Raw genomic sequence first — 8,305 nt, forward strand, 5'->3', positions numbered from 1 at the left:
TCATTTCCATAGGAAAAAAGTATAAGAGTTCGAATAGTTTGTGAATTTGTTGTTTTTCAAAGATTCCACTCTCATTGTCTGTAAGTTATGAATGGTAAAATCCCCAAAATTATTGGAATTTGGGTAGTTTTGATCCTAGAAATCCTTGTGACATCATTATTAAATGTCCCATTGACCCAGTGAACTTACATGAAACAAAGGTGATCTTCATCATAATTAATAGCAGAATTCATCCTATGAGATTACTTTGATGAAATCATTAAAAATGGCACGTTGAAAAATTTCGATTTTGAACATTGTAGAACATTTTGTTTGAAATGTGTGTGATCCAGTGTTTCTAGAAGGGTAGTTTGAATTGAAAGGGGTATATTGTCAGAAAGGATTGATTTTTAAGAAAGGAAGGTTTTGCCACTTTTCAAGTCATTTTTTTCTCCAAGGAGGTGAATATCTCCGAACCGGATATAATAATATCAGAACAGACAACTCCACTATCTGCTTCAATAAGTTTGTTGAGGGTTAAAATGGACACCAATTTGTCTTGGCACAATCATGTCACTGGAATTGCAAAGACTGCTTCACAAAAACTCACTGTTCTGAACTAGAAAACTGTACACATTTTAGCAGAAAACTGCCATCCGCTTGATTGGAGACGCGAACACCACGTGCGACCTTGATAGCCTGGAACATCGAAGAAAGGTTGGAAATTTGTCCCTCTTCTATAGATACTTTCACGACAGCTGCTTGTGTTTTTTTCAAAAAAAAAAACTTGATTTGTTCAAGGTTCAGGATAAAAATACTATTCGTGAAGAAATGTCTCCAATTCCTATAACACTGTATTATAAATATTTGTTGATATAAGCCGTAAACCAAGTAAACTGTAACCACAACAATGTATCAACTTTTAAACCACGCCAGTTGTAATCTCTGAGGATTCATCTGAAGCACTTTGTAGAAACGAATCGTTATGAGAGCACAAGCTGAAACACATTGTTTGTTTCGGTGGATTATTTCAGTGCGAAATTTCGCCGTTATTAAACTGAAATCATTACCGAAAGTTTTCATGGACTCTAACAACGGGGAGTTTAGTAGAACGACAATAGTTATGAACTTACTTTATTCAGCAACTCGGAACTTCATTTGGTTTGGGGCTCGGGACGACTTGGGCGGATTAATATAGCGCTTTCTTTTATTGAACTCCGCAAAATCTAATGGGTCTTATACACGAATGGGAGTAGTTTTCAACTGCAGTTTGAAAAATTGTGTTGCCGTCTAGTGATGAAACACACCAGCGTTATCAAGTGTCAAGTGTCGGGTATAAATCATACTGTTCTTAGGTGAGATTTTTGAACTGATATACGAGTAGCTTCACCACTGAACTTCATTATTATCCGAAACAATCATTTCAGAGAAGATGGAGAAGATGATTCGTTTTGGTCAGACTGAACTACGCACAGAGATAGAGTCACAATAATTTTGTTTACTGTGTCTACTTCATCAATATCTGAATGAAAGCTTTTCAAAGAAGTATCTCACTTAACTGGCGCAGTCGGTAGGATGAGATGTACCCTATTTTTGGAAATACACTGTCATGATCATCTGGAACCACAGATGATTCACTTGTATACCAGCACAGTAGTTTCGATTCACCACACGACTGGAGTGTACGTTGTTAACCTCATCACGTAAGCTTTTTCCTATCGACAAGTTCTAGTAATCCCCACACCTAGCTGTGTGTTTCTCTTGTGCTCAGCAAAGCGGACTCCACATTGGATTTGAATCGCTGGAGATTAAATTCATTTGGAAGTTCATTCCGCAGTAACGCAGTTCACCAAATGAAAGAGTTCTTGAACAGTGAAGTTCGAGGTGTACTGAGTTGAACCTCAAAAAGATGAGCAGCCACAGTCCGTCGCGTATTTCTGATATGTACCGCTCTTAGTGGAATCAAATGTGCCTGACCACTGAAAACTTCCCGTGAATGTATCTATAGGATATTATGGGCATCTATACTAGTATGATACTGAACTGAAGTCATTTTCTGTGGAGGGAAAATCGGTTTTCCCACCTTCCATTATCTGAGAACTTTATATGCGAGGATGATGAGAAATGAAGAAATCAGAGAAGAGAACTTGCCTGTGATTCAAATTTTGCCCAATTCATATTTTTCTGGCTGTGAAAGGTGGAAATACCAAAAGAAAGTCGATAATAAAACGAGTATGATGTTTTTCACTTCACATCATCCCATGTTATGTTATGTTATGATGATCAGTCTCACAACAAATCCATCTTCTTGTCTGAAGAAGATAGATTTGCTGACATTTGCTATTCCAGATACAAAAAGTATATGGCTCGTCTTATTAGTAATGTAGTTTTGATTTACAAATCCGCACATTAGATACGGGCTTTCTATGTCAAAACTGACGAATTGATCTCATTGACAGTACTTGAGGTCAATATCAAATAGAATAAGTCATAAAACAGAACATGAGACGAAATCAATTGTGTTTGTTATTCATAATATTGCGTTCGTCTCCCAAAGGTAAATATCAGAATTTTTCAATCTACCACTTCTTCGTATTCCAAATGATCTTTAATAAATCAGAATGCATCATTAGAAATGCCGTTAATGAATTCCAAAACAAATCCCTCGCCTTCCGGAATAACAACCCCATAATTAATATCGAATTCCCTTTGTAACTCTTTTCGCATCTGCATTTGTCGTTGGAATTTTCATTAGAAAGCGGAGGGCCCGTACCGGGAATTTACATTGGATTTTTTTGTTTGGAAAACATGCAGGAGCGCAAAAAACAGGTGCTCATTTAATAAACTCCCGGATGATTCGATTTTGTGGTGCCGCTAGCTTCGAAAGACTGTATTTGTAATTCTAATTCGAATATGAATGAAATATTCACAGAAAAATTTCCTCGTCAAATTATATTTCACCCCAGGCACAGATTCGTTGAAATCTGATTCTATACTTTTTTCAGATGGAAAACGTGCTCGAGGACTCTGAGGGATGTTTAGGGCGTTTTCGGTGATACTTTCCGATGTTTTGAGGGAAAATGAAGGGTGAACCGCGAATGGAGAGATGTCGTTTGTAGGGCTGGGAGAAGCGGTTCATATTAATGTCGGGGCAGAATTCTGAGGAAGGATTTTGCTGCAAAGTCATAACAATTCAAGTATGGGTCGAGCTAAATCAAACTCGTAAATGAGGAAGATTATGAATTTGGAGAAAACTGTGATTTTTTTCGAGAATTTCTTATTTCCTTGTGAATTTTTGTGTAGTACACATGTAGTATTGGAATTCTGTGTACGGATATCTAGTGAAATATTTTCAGCTTAATTTTCTTCCTCCACAGACATGATTATTCACACAACAAATGATGGAATTGTCCACTCAATCCAGATCCCAAGATTTATTTAAAAGTCATCATAAGTCAGCCTCTCATACTTAATTCTCAGCTTGAAAAATTCAACATCCCTTGACATGGATGGATTCAGTAATACTTTTCTGAAACAAATTGGTCCCAGTATATGAAAACCGTTAACAGTATCAATTAACTTATCAGCATGAAACGGGATTTTTACAGAAAAACTAAAATAGGCAAAGGTGTGTTCAATATACAAAAAAGGAGACCAAAGTGATCTGGATAACTATAGACCAATGAGCATTATTTCTAGTATTTCAAAACTATTTGAGATGGATATGAAAAACTAGCTGTGTGCTTTCTTCTACAAATATAATTTGCTTTCGTCATCGCAGCATGGTTTCATTAAAAATAAAAGCACGGAATCTGCTCTCTATGAATTCCAGACCCATGTAATAAAACATCTGGAGAACAATAAATATGTGACGGGCCTATTTCTGGACACCTCGCTTTTGACTGCATCGATTATAAACTACTGATTTCTAAGTTATCGAGACACGGTGTCAGGGGAGTACCCCTGCCTCTTCTAGAGTCTTTTCTGAGCAATTGAAATCAAGTTGTGAAATCAGTCCTTCTCGAATACCTTACCCATACCTCAAAGAATTCCGCAAGGCTCGATCCTGGGACCATTTCTCTATGTAATTTACGCAAATGACCTCATAAGGTATCTCAACATTACTAACAACTTTAATATACATATAGTGTGTTATGCCGATGATACTAATGTATCAGTATCCCAGAACTATCTAAATGCATTGAAAATTGTAGCCGAAAATATTCTGAAACATGTGCTGAAGTGGTAGAAAAACAATAATCTGAATTTTAATACATCAAAGACTGATGTTATGTTAATTACTCTGCGTGGGCACAATCTAAACTGCAGACTTTTCGATGGTACCCTCAGTGAAATAGAAATGTCAACATCAGTTAAAATCCTGGGTATAACTTTTGACGCAAACTCAATCTGGACCCCACATATTGATAATATATACACAAAACTGAAAAAATCGTGCTAGTCTGAGACCTGAGTAACTAAATTACCGGTCTTGCGCTTTCCATCTACCACTCAGGGTATTCAATTATATGTCATAAACTATCTTATATCTGTATCAGCGACCATGTTGGTCGCTGGTTCAAGCCCCAGACTGAACGATCGATTTCCACCTGCTATGATCCAACCCCTGTTAGCAATCACACGTTAAAAGGTACGACCTCGTCAGTCCGTAGCTCGCACATTTTTCGACTTCTGAGGGTTGTCGTTCGTAGGGGTGCGACAGCTGGTTAACGGAAAAACAGATTTGAAACATACATTTCAATTATTTAATTTACAGAATTCATGAATATTGGTAATGATGAAGAGATTCCTGAACATCATTTTGTGTTTACCCGAATAAATCGAGAAGTTCGGTATTGAACATGATGAATTTTTTGATTGATTTTTGGAATTGTCTAATGCTAACTGGCAGAAGATTGAATAATTTTGGACCATACATCTCTTTGTGTGACTTCTATCAAATGCTGGTATGTTTATGGATGAACTATTAATAAATCTTGTTTCTTTTTCTTTGTTTGTTGATTGAAGTGTAAATTTGTTTGTGTACACCCGAGTTAAACATTGGTGGATATAAAGTTCTCTCGTTTTCAGTAATTACGTTTTTTTATACAGACAGTCGGTAGAGTACAGTATTGTACAGTACAGAGTACACAGTACAGATTGTTTTTTTATTATATTCGGAAAATATTGAGGAAATTGCTAAAAGTACCACCCCAGGCAGCAATAACATATCTTATGACATATTCTGCTAGGGACAGGTACTCCAGAATACTTCTCAATTCATAAATTTTTTTAGTTAGAAGTCTAAGCCGTTTTACAACATAGTTTATGTGGTCATTCCATGTCATATGCCGATCCACAATAACTCCCAGATACTTAATAATTTTCGTTCTTTCTATAGCAGCACAATTGCATTTGCAGTCTCTGTCATGTATATGGATTATGTTTTTTCTAGGTTGGTCGTTCTGCTATAGGGTGAATATAATAATTTCAGTTTTCTTCACTTTCAAACTCAGAAGGTTGTGAATGAGCCATATCTGGATATCTTTCAATACTTTTTCTGATTTTTCAAATGCCTCCATCCAACCTACCTATGAATATGGATGCTGTACCTTGTTGGGGAAATAAGTCAGCTAAAGTAGAGCTTTCGAAACTCTAGATCCGACGATTCTATGTGAAAAGATGAAATGTTTCGATTCTGATATTATTTCATTATTATCAATACCTCCAGCCATTTCACTGAGATGCTACGGAGTACCCCAAGGCTCGATACTTGGTCCACTCCTTTCTTCAATATACATGTCTGATTATGGAGATTTTGTTGACAACTGTTCCATGCATCAATATGCACATGATACTCAGTTGGATTCATATTGCAGGAAATTGATATGACTTATGATGCTTTGACATTCATCTGTCATTTATTCTTCACATAATCTGAAGTCAAACACTTCCAAATCCGGAGTAATGTTTTTCTGTCTGAAAATTAAGGGAAAATTTGCAATAAGAGGGCTGATATTGATTTACTGGGCGAAACACTGCCTTTTGTCAGGGAAAGCAAAAACTCAGGTCCCTGGTTAGATAGCGACATGGGATTTGCAAAGCATGTTACTGAGCTCATTTAATTTTCTCAGAAATCTGTACCCCAACAGGAGTTTCATGAACAGAGATTTGAAATTGACAATTTGTAAATCCTTAATACTTTTTTTCTCATGTACGAGGTCCTTGTTAGGAATTCATACAGGCTGATTCACGGTGGATGGCACATTAGACGTTTCTGGTGAACCAGACAACGGATCACTTTGAAAATTTAATGGAGGGCATATTCAGACATTCTCTAGCCAACTAGAATATTTTCGACAATGCGGTGTTGCCGCTTCTATTAGAAAGCAGTAGCAACTTTGATTTTTCAAATGGAACACTCTGTATATAATATTATTTTTGGAATCTCCAACAATTGCCCGACAACTTTTCTTGATATTTCCCTATACCTATCTGTTACCATTTTCGAAATAAAAATTAATTTCAATTTTTTTCTTCGAAAATCATGACTTCTAAAAATGCTGATATCTTTTAGTTAAGAAGTACTATGATATCGAAATTTGGTTTGGAGTTAGTAGGCCATGATTACTATTTGACAGTAGCGTTGTGACATTCTCCTAATAATATCGACATTTTCGTCACTTCAGAAGTTGCAAATACCTTCAAAACGATGGAACAAAACTATTCAAACGAAGTTCTTATGAATTTGTTTATTATTTTTGGACAGTGTGACAAAATTATCAGCAGAACATGTAGAAAGTTCAATGAAATGTATCCGAATCTACCGCCAATGAACCTCAAGAAATTTATACGAATTCAGAACAATTTCAATGCATTTGGATCAACTTTAAAAGCACCAAGAAACTTGCCTCGACCCGTAACTTTCGAAGACAACCAGATTGATGTCTTAGCATATTTTCACGCATTTCTCGAGTCATCGATAAGGAGTGCTGAAGAAGATTTGGGTATAAAATATTCATCGGTTCAAAGAATCTTGCGAAGACATAAAATGCATGATTATAAATTCACCAAAATTCAAGCAATGAAGCCTCAAGATCCTCAACAGAGAGTAGAATTGGCGGTAGATTCGGATACATTTCATTGAACTTTCTACATGTTCTGCTGATAATTTTTTCACACTGTCTAAAAATAATAAACAAATTCATAAGAACTTCGTTTGAATAGTTTTGTTCCATCGTTTTGAAGGTATTTGCAACTTCTGAAGTGACGAAAATGTCGATATTATTAGGAGAATGTCACAACGCTACTGTCAAATAGTAATCATGGCCTGCTTACCAAATACCGAATGGAAATACCATTCTGAAGGGACATTTTCACAAATAAATGTTCATAAGTCCGAAACTTGACTAGTTAGGTATAGGTATGATATACATAGAAAGAAAGCAAATTTCAGCAGCTTTCCGAATTTTTAATAATATACAGGGTGTTCCATTTAAAATAATCAAATTTCAGCAACTTTTTCAAGCAAACGAAAAAACTGTATTTTTTTACCACCCTGTATTGAAGTAACGGAGATTAGGCTGACGTGTGGGAAGTGTCCAAGTATCACCTAACTCCAAACCAAATTTCGATATCATAGTACTTCTTAACTAAAAGATATCGCTATTTTTAGAAGACATGATTTTCGAAGAAAAAAATTGAAATTAATTTTTATTTCGGAAACGGTAACAGATAGGTATAGGGAAATATCAAGAAAAGTTGTCGGGCAATTGTTGAAGATTCCAAAAATAATATTATATATAGAGTGTTCCATTTGAAAAATCAAAGTTGCTACTGCTTTCTAATAGAAGCGGCAACACCGCATTGTCGAAAATATTTTAGTTGGCTAGAGAATGTCCTAATATGCCCTCCATTAAATTTTCAAAGTGATCCGTTGTCTGGTTCACCAGAAACGTCTAATGTGCCATCCACCGTGAATCAGCCTGTATATTCGATCGCATAAGAAAAGCATATGAAGGAACAAAAAATCTAAGTCACTATCGACTTCGCAAACTTCACTTTTTGACAGTTGTCCACAAAATGTTTGTATATGGAATATGGAACTTCCTGGTCGCCCCAGCACATCAACAGCACATCAACAGGGGTCATAACTGGTGACGGATCATGGGTATTCAGTTATGTAATCGATACCTAAGTCCAATCGCTTCTATTACAGAGACTAGGGGAGACAAGACCAAAAAAAACTACGCAGAGTTCGATCAAATGTCAAATGTCACTTGTCCGTGATAATTTGGACCGAAACACCACCGTAATCATGCCGCAG

The sequence above is a fragment of the Leptinotarsa decemlineata genome, unplaced genomic scaffold (assembly GCF_025532065.1).
Source record: "Leptinotarsa decemlineata unplaced genomic scaffold, Ldec_3_MD MMD2_P_RNA_scaffold_5, whole genome shotgun sequence".
Classification (NCBI taxonomy): Eukaryota; Metazoa; Arthropoda; class Insecta; order Coleoptera; family Chrysomelidae; genus Leptinotarsa; species Leptinotarsa decemlineata.